The sequence below is a fragment of the Lissotriton vulgaris genome, chromosome 9 (genome assembly GCF_964263255.1).
Source record: "Lissotriton vulgaris chromosome 9, aLisVul1.2, whole genome shotgun sequence".
NCBI lineage: Eukaryota > Metazoa > Chordata > Amphibia > Caudata > Salamandridae > Lissotriton > Lissotriton vulgaris.
In genome coordinates, this window is record NC_141697.1 from 187,727,805 (window position 1) to 187,740,604 (window position 12,800).

Consider the following 12,800-nt stretch of genomic DNA (forward strand, 5'->3'; position numbering starts at 1 on the left):
AGTCATTCAACTGCTAGGGCTCTTTTCCTTAAAGTCAGAATCTAACAAGTATAGGCCAGAGTACAGAAATGACTACACTGGTAATGTGATCAACAGAAGCCGCTGAATGCCATTGTTTCTTCTCCTGGTAGAGTAGCATTTTCCAGGAATATGATTTGTATCCTACTGCAATAAGACACTCAATCAAATCTTGAGATGCATAAGTATCGTTTCTTCAGGACTGTGCAGGAACTGACACCAAACTATGGTCACAGGTGCTGATGGAACAATTCTCTTAATCTTGTCAAAGGAATAATGATCATCTGCTTGCACCTGGAGGTGACTCCCACGTCCTGGCTGTTACAATGGGCAGTAAACAAACTACCTATTTAATTCTGGAGTAAGAGATCCCACTTTCTGCATTAAAGAATCTGTTCATGATCTTCAACTACTGTACAATGCACTGATTTGAACACAAAGTACGTAACCACTATACATGTCTAGATGTTTTGCAATTATTTTCACGAAAGCTGTATTATTGTGCTCACAATATTTAGTCGGCTAGAAGTTGTATATGCTAAGATATCTAAAAAAAATTTTTACAAATTAAATGACTACTTATAACTCCTTCCAAAACTACTTAAAGTGAGGTCAAGAGTGAAGCCTTTGCCAGTTGACGAATGACAGAATTGCAAAATTATTTGTGAACGCCTGATGTATTTCTTACCACTAAAAGGGAAACTACTTGCATCCTTTGCCATATCTGCTGGTATCAGCATTAAAGTTTATCTTCCACCAAGTAAAACCTTACTCAGGCAGGCCTGCCAACACTCTATAAGAAGATTACAACAACCGTACAAAACATTCCACTAAGCTTTGAGCTTGGGTTGTGAATAGCCTTTTTGGTTTAGAGTACAAAAAATCAATATGAGGAATCAAAAATGCAATTGTTTTACAGAATATTGCATCCACAGCCGGAAGAGAGCTGTAACAAAAAGGGTTACTTTGTAATATTTAAAGATAATCCTATTTCATTATAATATGATGTTGATTTCAATGTTAATGATCAATATGTAAATAATGTATTTAATAAACTTCAGTTTTTCATTTCACTGCACGAACAGAATGTGTATATTACTGTGAACAGCTCTTGCTTATAAATAAATTGGCCTTTGGATTGAGGAAGGTCAGTTTCAGAACCTGACCAAATGCATGGTCATCTTTTGTTTCATGAGTACGCAGGACCTCTGCCACCTAAAACTCAGCAACTGATTGTCATTGTGACTATAACATGACCTGACATGGGCTTTATGTGGTGGAAGTTATGATAACTCACACGTTTGGAAATGTCTGTTTCTTATCTGGGTATGCGAATGACCTGATTTAAATTGTAAGCTATTGCTCATGGACTGAATGCTTACTATACGACTCAAATATTCCTCACATCCGAAATAATCTTGCATGCTTTAATCTCAGTTGATAATTACAGATGAAAGTCCCATCATATGAAGAAAAAGCAGTAGCAATACAGTTTTATAGTTTTCCCAACTGGTCATAACTGCTGTGAAATAGAAGGAGGCATTCTCAACAACCACATGAAAGCATCGGGTACAAGCGCCAATACCTGCAGGACAGCAAAGTGCAACACAACTTTCTAACTAAAGCAGAAGAAACACAGAACTGACAAAGGAAAAACAAAAGAAACATGTAGGAAGAAAGGTCTTATGTTAGCAGTAGTAGAAAGCCACAACAAAGAGCACAGTTTCCAGGTACTGAGCAATTGAATTACACACCATCGTGTGTAGTTGGACCAGCACTGTATCTGGAAACAGAAGCCACAGTGACAGGAACTCCTACAAAGGTATTGAAACATTAGACCACTAACTTATCAACCGGTCTGCCATTTTCCTAATCTCCAGATTCTCAGACCCTTCATATTCTTAACATTCCTGACATGCTTCCCCCCTACCTCCCCTCTCTGAACGGTCATTGAAACAAAAGTCCTCCCCTCAATCTGGAGGCCAGACATGGTTTATTCAGACAGGAGCAATGGGACTTGTTCTAAGAGTAAGCACACACTCTGCTGGTTCCCAAGACCTCAGAGAAATCACATCTGTTCCAGTCTACCAGTTACTGCAACATCCCTCGAGAAATCTTGGAGTTTAAAAAGGCTCTTATCTCAAACGCTAGTATTCCTTCTGCTGAGGAGGATAGGGTAAAGGCTTTGCAAAGTTGCAGGTAGGAGGTATGTACCATTTTGGTTTATAGAGCAGTTTGATGGGAGTTGACGATGCAGTGAACATGAAATACCTTGAAAAAACAAGAGACTAGCGATTCTTTTTTGGTAAAGAATGAGTACCTCTGACGTTAGAGCCATATATTAGGTTATTGCATGAGGAATCCTGGAGGGTCCCGACCTTGCGTGGACACAATGCGGCCAGTGGATAATATGTCCAGATGTCCAGCATGGGGAGCGCGTGATTACTGATTGCACCGTGTGTGCAGTGTCTTGGTTAGCTAAGTGTTCCTAACTTTATGTGGCATTACATTATATGGCGTTTGGGAAAGTGCACACTCCTCCGGCCATGTGTGCTTTATTGGGGCGAATATCCCTGGACCATTGTGATGTTACTGCACCTATCTGTGGAATCAATCTAGAATTTCCTGTTCGCGTGAATGCAGGCTGAATACCTGCTACCCAACCTGTAATCTGTCAATCAGTCAACTTGGGTCTGGGTCTCAGGGTCTGCCTAACCACATATTTCTGAGTCAGATTGATGTGGAGTTTACAAAGGGCAAATTCATCAATAAAGATGCGATTTCATTTGTATACATGAATGTATTGTTATTAATATGGACATCGGCTTTCTCCATATTAACACTGCTAAGCCTATTAATTGAGCATGCTTTAAAGGGCCTATGAAAGAGGTGGGATGTGAAACAGGAATAGTTAAGTGTTTGGAAGATAGCCACACTTGATTCTTATTCAATACTGAAGGGCATAAGATCTGTGTTGTCTTGACAGTAAGAATTGAATGTAGAATGGCAGATATGAAGGAACATTAATAACGGATCTGGATAAAGAAAACTTTCTGATGTACACCATACAAGCATAAGTAAGAGAATAGCCTACAGCCCTGTGTAATGAGTTGTTATAGTGGAGCACAGTCTGATATAGTAGTCGTTCCGGCTGCTTTGACATCAGCAAACAACTCAAATATTGTTTGAATTACTCAGTCAACCTCTTAGTCTGGCCATCCATCTGTGGATGATAACTCACAGGCAGAACGTCACATCAGAGGCTTCAAAAATGCAAATTTAGCATAAAGTCGATGTATTACTTTGGAGAAATGTTTCTGATTTTGTTCTTTGCTTTCTGACAAAACCATGATATTATTGAGGTATATGATGACATAAATATCTCATATATCTCTAAAAATGTAATTTACAATATAGTGGGTAGCCTCCGAAGCATTACATAACGGAAATTGAATTGCTAAATGTTCAAATTGTCCACAATCAATATTAATTGTGGTCTTCTCCACCTTTGATATGCACTAAATTGCATGCACCTCTGAGATTCAATTTGCTCAGTACATTAGCCTTCTTTATCTGGTCTATCAAAACGGGTATTAGTGGTAAAGCATAACAGTTTAAGATGGTGATTGCATTTATTCTCTTTAGCCTGTATAAAATCTATAATGTCCTCCAGGTTTGGAAGGGAAGACAATAAAGGCTCAAGCTGGCGATGTGGACTGTTGCTCTAAACATTTGTCTAAATTATCTTTCAAATATTCTCTTAAAACCTAATCTTCTTTATCTGTGAGGAGATCGATTCTGCTACTTGGCATCTTAGCCCCAGGAATGGAATCAATAGTATAACGATATTGACAATGGGGTGGAGGGAAGCGGGTTCCCCGTTTACATAAATGTATGTAGAAAGTCTTTATATGAATCTGGTAATACGGATGCAACACACTTCTGTAGTGAGAAACACATCAGTTGTTTCACCAGGTTTGAGAAAACAAGGGTAACTCTTTTGCTGACAACGCTAAGAATTCAGGATCATCTAGCAGTCTGACCACTTGGTTGTTGAGTCATGAAACAGAAGCTATGAGATCTCTACAATCAAGGCAAACCCCTGTATTTTATTTGTAATGTTCCGATTGGGGAATGACTAAAGTTTCTGTTCCATTGATTACATCTCTGGAGGTTAGGTTAGTTCCATCATAATATGTTCAGGTCTCTTTCTTTTGAATAGGTAAGTTGTGCTTTTGCTGAAAAGACTGAGCTATAAATATACCATAAGCATCACAGTGAACCAAAGTTAATAGAGCAAATGGACATTATTTAGCAAAAACTGGAGGGAAACAATGCAATTATTCAGAGTTAGATCTTTCCAAAAGGTAATCGCTCAGTTCTGGTCTGTCTTTCAGGACCAAGCAGTTTGGTTGCTTCTGATGATGGGTAATTTGGAACACAATAGCCCAGTACCCACAATATAAACACAAACCTTCACTTCTTTGCCTCTCTTTTTCAGTTCAAGACAAAGATTTGCCAGTCTCCAGTCTGCATAAGATTTTCCTTTATGTTTTCTACCGGGGATTTCTCTATCAGAAACAGAGGTTTATATGCTGGGCCTAGACATTGCCCTTGTTAGTTTCTTTGTGTCCATCTGTAAAGTTAAGTTTGACCATAGCTATGGAAGTACTGAATTTTTCACTACCAAATACAGGGCATCTTGAAGATATTCTCTATAACCATTATAAAAACCACCAGCCACCTCCTTATCTGTCCATGTTTTGGGGAGGAGTTGCTAAAATGTATATATGTGCAGTATCCCAGATCCATGGGCCCGTAGTGCAGAGTTAATAGCTTAATATGAGCTAATAGTAGCAACTGGCATTTACCAAATACAGCCTTGAATTGTCCAGTAAAAAGATTTCAATTTTCCAACCAGCAACTTTTAGCCACAAAATGAAGAGTACTTTGAGCAGGAAAGCCTGGAAGGTATATGGGTTATCTCCAAATTTATCAGGGTAGGCTATCAGAGCGGAAAATCCATTTAATACTGAAAGATTCCCTCCAGAAGGTATATCCAGATTTTCCAGCTATAGAGGCAGGGCTAGCAGTAACTCAGAGTTGGAGACTAGTAACAACTGAGGCCCTGGTTATGATAGGTTTTTGGGGTCAAAGCCAACTAATTAATCGTATCTAAAAGCAAGACACTGCCTCGTTCAACCATTCCTAAATTAACTTGACAATATTTTATGTCCAAAAAATAAAGTGCCCAGGAAAAAAGTTGGTCTATGGGTCAAGTTCAGATGAAAAGATAAAGGCAGTTTCAGAAAAGATTGTGGATTTCTAGTAAGTGAGCCCCTGGATTCCTCAAATTCCAAGTATATAGTCTGAATAGCGTAAACCTGAATTTTTCTAATTCTCATAGAAAATGTAATGGCAAACATGGTGGCTGTTTTAATGGTAGCATAAGAATAGATTATTTGTGAATGGACTCATAGTGCCTTCCCATGAGATTATCTATAACTGTTTAAGTTCCCATACTGGGGGGTTGTTTTGCCAAAGGGGAAAAATCCGAAAGAGGCATTGAATTGCCTGCAGTTGCAAACAATTGAAGCTGTTCCACTGACAGTTTGAAGGTAATAAATGACACAGTGCCAGAGGGGCTAAACTTCATACAACAGCGCTGGAAATCTGGTCTCGCCTTGCTTTCTTATGCAAAGGTGGGTTCTCATATTGCCTGCTAACGGACAATGCAGCACTAGCCTTACCGCTCTGTACTTTTCTTCCCAGTACCACAGCCTGTCAGTGGAGAGATCCTTAAGAGTGGCTTCCCAGCCTCAGAGGGATGCACCAGTCCTAGATTGAAACTAAGGACCCAAAGAATGCAGGTCCTAGAGTTTCCCAGTCTTTGGCAGTTATCATCCATTAGACTAGAGTTTATCTATCCTTGGCAGCTATCAAGGCCAGGTCATCACAATGACCTATGGTCAGCTTCCAATGAAGATATAGCTATTCATGAAGAGGATGCATTCACAGATGGCATTGTGGGACTAGAGAATACAAGATGACATAATTCCCAGCATGGGTTTAAACTTATGCACCAAGACCTGTGCTGCTTGTTAATGGTCTGGAACACGAATTTCAGTCAGAAGGGTAGGCCCTAGGGGTAGCAATGCAGATGTGAGATCCTCGGTATAAGGGTGGTTCACTTGGGACAAGAATGGACTTTGTTTTTCAGGGTGAGACCCAGAATTAGTTGCAGGCCTGAGGTTGACTGCATGGTTTGTGTGCTTGAAGAACTCTTCGTTGGTGAGCCAAATATTGAGGTAAGGGAGAACCTTACTCCTGGCCTTTGCAGGTATGACATCACAAGAGCTAGGCATTTCGTGAAGATTCTGGGTCCGAACAAAGGCCTAAGATTAGTGCTCTGAACTGAACATACTTACTGTTAACCATGGACCAAAGCATTTCCTCCGATTGGGATGGATCAGGATATGAAGGCAGGCATTCTTCAAGTTGAGAGATGCCAGAAAATTGCACCTGCTGATGGATTTTAGTACATCAAGAAGGAAGACCATCCTGAAGGGCTGCTTCTTGACCGCATTTTTGAGCGGCCTTAAGCATTCAGTTGGGCATCATTTTCCTGACATTTTGCATACAAGGAAAAGCCTTGAGCAAAATCCTCTTGACCATCCGCAACACGATAGGCCTGCTCCTGTTCACAGCTGCCTGAACCAGTGTGAGAGATGTCTAGGAAAGCTTCAGTAAAACAGACATCATATTCCACAGCTGTCTTTCCTAGTGTGCTAGAAAGCACTGGTAATCTTAATGGGCATAGATGCAAAGTTCTTATTCTCATCCGGACGGGGCACAATACAAGGTGAAGAGGAGTTGCGGGAACACCTCTGGACAGAAGCCGAGATGAATGATTCCATCTTGACCTACTCAAGCAGAGAAGCTGATGCTATGTCGATGGTCTTGTACTTCTTTTCAAGTCTGACAACAGAAGTCACCCTTGTTGCAGGGTATTGCATACAGGCAAGCCCCTCCCTGCCACGGGTGATCTAGTGGGGAATAGCCTTTGTGAGGCATCTCAGCTTGTCATTAAAGTCAAAAAGAAAAGATGTTTTCTCCACTTTAGACATCGGCAAGCTACACTTCTAGGAAACCTTTAGCAATAGGCTCATGAAAACAGTTTATATAATCAGGCGGTCAGTCGTGGTTCCAGGCTAGGATCCTTAACTGGGACATATTAGCTCAATTGTGGAGCTGAATCAGCATTATTACTGTTGCTTTGATCATCATCATCATCATGGCCTTAGTCTGCACCGTATAAATTGGTTTCTTGATGGCGTGGTTATGCTTCCTCTTCATGAAGGATCTGGCATCTGTGTTTGGTTGGAGCCTCAGTGGTTGGTAAAGACACAGGTTCATTCTAAGGGACATTTTGAGAGGTATCTAAAGGAAGTAATGATGATAACAATGGCAATGGATGTGAAATAGGCAGTTGTTGTTGGGCCACTGACTGGTTTTGATTGAGGTTGCACAATGAACTGTGGGGGCAACAAATACATCGCTTGTGGCTGCATGCAGTACCAAGGGCAGGGGAGCGGGCACTTGAGAGATCAAACGGTTGCTCCTCGTAGCGTATGGATAGCTTATCTGTGTGCTCATCAGTTTCACTGAGTGCTAAGTGGAAATCCAAATCATGAGGGCCCACAGCCTGGCGATTCTGGTCATGTTGCTTGTCGCTGATTTACATTTGCTCCTCCCTGCTGATCATACTTAGGCCCTCCCCTTCCTGACTGGAATTAGGTGTTTGGGGGATCCTCATGGGCAACACTAGGGGGATCCTAATACATTAAACGGTGAGCACTGAAGACACGCTGGAGGTCAAAGACTCGAGGCACTCATACACTTCTGCTCATTACCAATAAGGCTGTCAATGACAGTACCATCAACAGAAGCACATAGGAAGAAATATCAACAGAGGTGATATTGATATGGCCACAGACGAAGTCAGCTATGTAGTAACCATTAATGAATGATAGTCATCCTTGGATTGGTTGTCGATTGAAGCACTGACAAAACAGAAGCCCTTGCCATCAATGAAGGAACGTTGGAGACAGCTGTGGATGGTTGGGTCATAGATGGGACATTTATAATCTTAGAAGATATATTCACTGATGAAAATGTAACTACAATTATTGCTCATGGTTTTGTCATTGACTCAGGCTTTGATTATTGAAAATGTTGTTTCAACATCGGAGGTTCAAGAGATGTCAATATATCGCCCAAAATCTTTGATTTCTTGATTTTCACAGAAGACTAGCTACCTGTACCAATAGTCTGCCCATTAGAAACAGTCAAAGAGTGTAGAAACTGAAAGATCCTTGCAGGAAGTGGTTGACCAAATCAAGATTACTTTTCTTGACCATAGCATCTTAACCAGGACACATTTCCTTCAGGATACATAGGGTTCTTACTTCCCTGTTGAGAGTCTAGTTATTTTTTTTATTTTTATTGACTTTCACAACTTCTTGTACAGTGTACAATAAACTAAACAAAGGAGAAAAAATGATGGAGCGCCAGCATACAGTACTCTACACATGAAAAAATAAAACAGTGAACGCGTGGCGATATCGTAAGCATACATGAGATAGCAATAAAAACCAAAGAAGAAAAAAAAATCTTAATCAGACTAATATCATTAGATACAGCATACGACATACATGTTTACATAGAGATAGCTTCTTGTGCATCCGACTGGTCAACAGTTCGCAAATACGTTAACAGGGGCTCCCAAATGTCACTGGGCCTTGAGGATGTTGGCCACTCTTCTGCATTGTTAAGAGCCTAGTTACTGAAGTTATCACAGATGTCACTATTATCTGACACATGTCCTGAGTATAATGAGGAAGTGTAGGAAGCTGGGTTTCTATTGCAGTAACCCCCCCCACACACACACTTTTTGGCAGACTACTGATACACTTTGACTTGATGTGCCCTGGGTCCCTGCCAATCAGGTTCCCAGGGACTGTGTTCTTGTAAAAAGTACCATGGGTACCAAAGGCACTGTGGCCAGGCAAGGCTCCAAGGGCTGCAGCACTTATTGACTTATTGTGCCACCCGTAGAGGCCCTGTGTGTGCGCGCGCGCACACACACACACACACACACACACACACACACACACACACACACACACACACACACACACACACACACACACAGACAAACACACACAGCTGCATGTCAAGCCTACAACCCACTGCCCTGGCATAGGTCAACCACCCCTCTAGCAGGGTGCACTATACCAGTGGTGAGGGTACAGGTGCATGAGCCCTGTACCCCTACAGTGTCTAAGCCAATTCCTATATATCGTAAGTGCAGTACTGCCACTAAGAGTATATGGTGCTCGGAGTTTATCATTACGAACTCCATAGTACCATAATGGCTTTACTGAAAACTGGGAAGTTTGGTATCAAACTTTTCAGCACATTAAACCCACTCTGATGCAGTTTGGGATTTAATGACAAATGCACTCGGAGGGCATCTTAGAGATGCCCCCTGAAAAATGACCAGCCTCTGGTGGGTTCCCTGACTGGTACACACCAGGCAGCCACCACGAGACATGTTTCTGGACCCCTGGGGTGGAAGCCTTCGCTCCTTCAGACCAGAAACAAAGCCTTTTTTGGGCGGAGATGTTCACACTTCCCCCAGGCCAGGAAGAGCCATCTGTGGCTGGGAGCTTCAAAGGCCTTGCAGCTTTTTTAATGCAACCCAGCCTCTCCTGCTATCAGGAGCAGGCCCCCTTCAGTCTCCCCTCCTTTTCGGCGGGAAGACAGGTGGGAACAATTAGTCAGCGCAGAAGCTGTGCCCACCTCTACCAACTCCACCCCTAAGGTGGGGGAGGGGAGGTGAACGCCACTCTTCAGTGCCTGCCATCTTGCAGATGGCAGGCACTCCCCAATCAGGATTAGGGATTGTGCTCACTCCCCCCTGTGGGGTGAGCACACCAAGGGTGTAGTCACCCTAAGGTCAGTAGCACATTGGCTTCTGACCTAGAGACCCCTAAAACGCCCCCTAAATACAGTATTTAGGGGGCAGCCCTGAGCCAAGAAGACAGATTCCTGTAACCTACGAGAAGGACGAAAGAAGACGCCCAGCAGAGGAGACTGCAGAGAACAATTGACTTGGCCCAGCCCTACCGGCCCGTCTGCAGTTTCCACCGAGCCAGCAGCTAAAAACCACAACCGAAAATCCCCAATGAAAACAACAGGACACCCGACGCCAAAACAGCACCCTGCACCCAGCCACCCCTACACCGCTGCAGGGGCACTTTGTGTGCTAAACCGGATCCCCCATTGACCTGAGCCGAACACCAGGAGCTTTGCTCCCACAACCCTGTGGCCTGCTCGTGAGCAGCCACCAACCGGAGGCCTCCTATACCCCATTGAATAGCACTGGGCCTCAGCACTCTGCATCCAGCCGCCCTGGTGCCGCTGAGGGTGTTTTGAGAGTGCATCCTTGACCCTGGGGGAACCCTTGTTCTAACACCAGAAACTCAAACCCAACAACTGAGCGCATACCTGGTAACCGATAACTTCATTTCTCTTCATATGAATACATTAACTGTTTTTCTCTGAAAAATGTTCCGAGTGTAGTTGATTTGTAGGGAAACCTGAACAACTACAACTGTGCAAAACTGATTTTACTTACCTTTTCTCTAGGAAATGTCCCAGTATCACACTGAGTAGAAAAAGTCACTTGAAAAGTAATCTAAAAAAGTAACTAAAAAGTAATCTCAACAGTAATTTCGATATTTTGACTTACCTGTATTTCAATCAAACTGCATTTGAACCTGCATTAGATTGTAAAGACTGCATAAGATTTGGCAAAGCATTTATTTCACTTACCTGTGCCAGGCTTGGCTTGAGTCTCGAAATGAAATAATGTAATATTTTTATACAAACAAATCTGAAAAAACAGGCTAGTATTAGATTCCTTACCTTAGAATATCCCCAGGCGACAGACTGGATCCGAAATTTTTTGCGTAGCAGTACCCTTGCGCGCCGGTAGGAGTCGTCCGCGGCTCCGCGTCGGTCGTCGGCGTCGTGGGCGATGTGATGACATCGTCGGAGTACTTAAACGCCGCCTCCGCGCACTGACGTCAGTTCTTCTTTTTTCCGCGCCAGCAGCGCGGATCCGGAAAAAGTTGTACCCGTAGTCAATTTTTGACTAACTTTTTCGATCCTTTTTGATCATTTTTCAGAGTCTTCGACTTCGAACGGTGCCGATAGGGATGCCTGCTTTAAACCGTGTGAGGACTGTGACCGACTGATGTCGGTTACCGACCCTCACCGCCGGTGCCTTCACTGTCTCAGCTTCGACCATGACAGCAAGGCCTGCCCTGACTGCCGAGCCCTGACGTCGAAAGCTAGGTGGGAGCGGTCCCGCAAGCGGCTCGAGCTCCGGCAGTCGGCCCCGCGCCGCGAGAGGTCCCAGTCCGGACGGAGGTCGAGGGACAGGTCGCGGGGTAGGAGCCATCATAGCTCGGGAAGTCACTATCGGTCTTCGGGCTCGAAGTCGTCAGGTAAGCACAAGAAGTCAAAGAGACGTCATCGCTCTTCCAATTCCCCCGCCGCTCCCGCGATGCGGCCGGGGGTTCGGGTGACACCGCACACGCGGCTCGGTCGCGGGCGTCGCGGCCTGCTTCATACCCTCCGGTCCCTAGGCAGGACACGAAGCCGGAGGAGATCAAGCGCTTCCTCATGGCCATGAGGTCGCTCTCTCCTCCGACGGGCTCCGCGGCGCCTTCGGGCCCAGCGGACCAGTCTGGGGGCCCCAGCGGACCCGTCTGGGGGCCCCAGCGGGTCGGGTGCTTCGTCCCCGACACCGGCGGGTGCTTCGGCCCCGGCGCCGCAGGGCCCCGCTGGATCCGCTTCCGGATCCGGGTCGTCGCCAGTTGACCTGACTACCTCACCAGCGCCGATCGCTTGGGTGTCACCTCCGGCGCCGCCTTCGGGCGACGCTGTCCCCGATGCCTCCCTCAATCCGGTTCCGGCGTCGGAGCGGCGCCGCTCTCAACGCCGCTTGGAGAGTTCTACTTCAACGAACCGGCCCCATCCTTTGACAACCCTGATTGGGTGATGAGGAGTATTGGGAGGGGTTTGAGGACCCTCTGACACGTGATTGTCAGTCCCAGCAGGACTGGACAGGTGAACTTGGGAATGCCAGTGGTCTGGACACTTCGCCGAACACTGGTTTTGTCTCACCTCCTACTGTGGCTACGGGGGAGGGGGAAACCTACAGTGTGGTGCCGGCAGCCAAGGACTTGGGCCTTGAGCTCCCCGTCGCGGCCGTGAGGACTAACCTCCTCACTGAGTCCTTAAACCGCAGTCAAGCTCGGCTAAGCCTCTGCTGCAGTTTAATGAGGCCTTGACTGACGTTATTTTGGGCACTTGGTCCAGGCTGCTACAGGTCTGCCTGTAGATAGGAACGTGGCCAGACACCACCGCCCAGCCCGGGCGACCCTTGTTTCCTGTCCACTTATCCCATCCCGAGAGCCTGGTCATCCAGGCCTCCAACTCCCAAACCGCATTTCCAGTGGCTCCTCCCGATCGGGAATCCAAGAGGTACGAGCAATACGGCAAGAAGGTATTCTCCTCCCTCTGGGACTGCGGTCTTCCAACACCCCATGCCTCTTGGGCCGCTACACCCACTCTCCATGGGACACGGTCGCGGACGTGCTGCCAGGATGCCCGGCGGAGGTCAGGGCTAAACTCACCCAAGCCCTTGC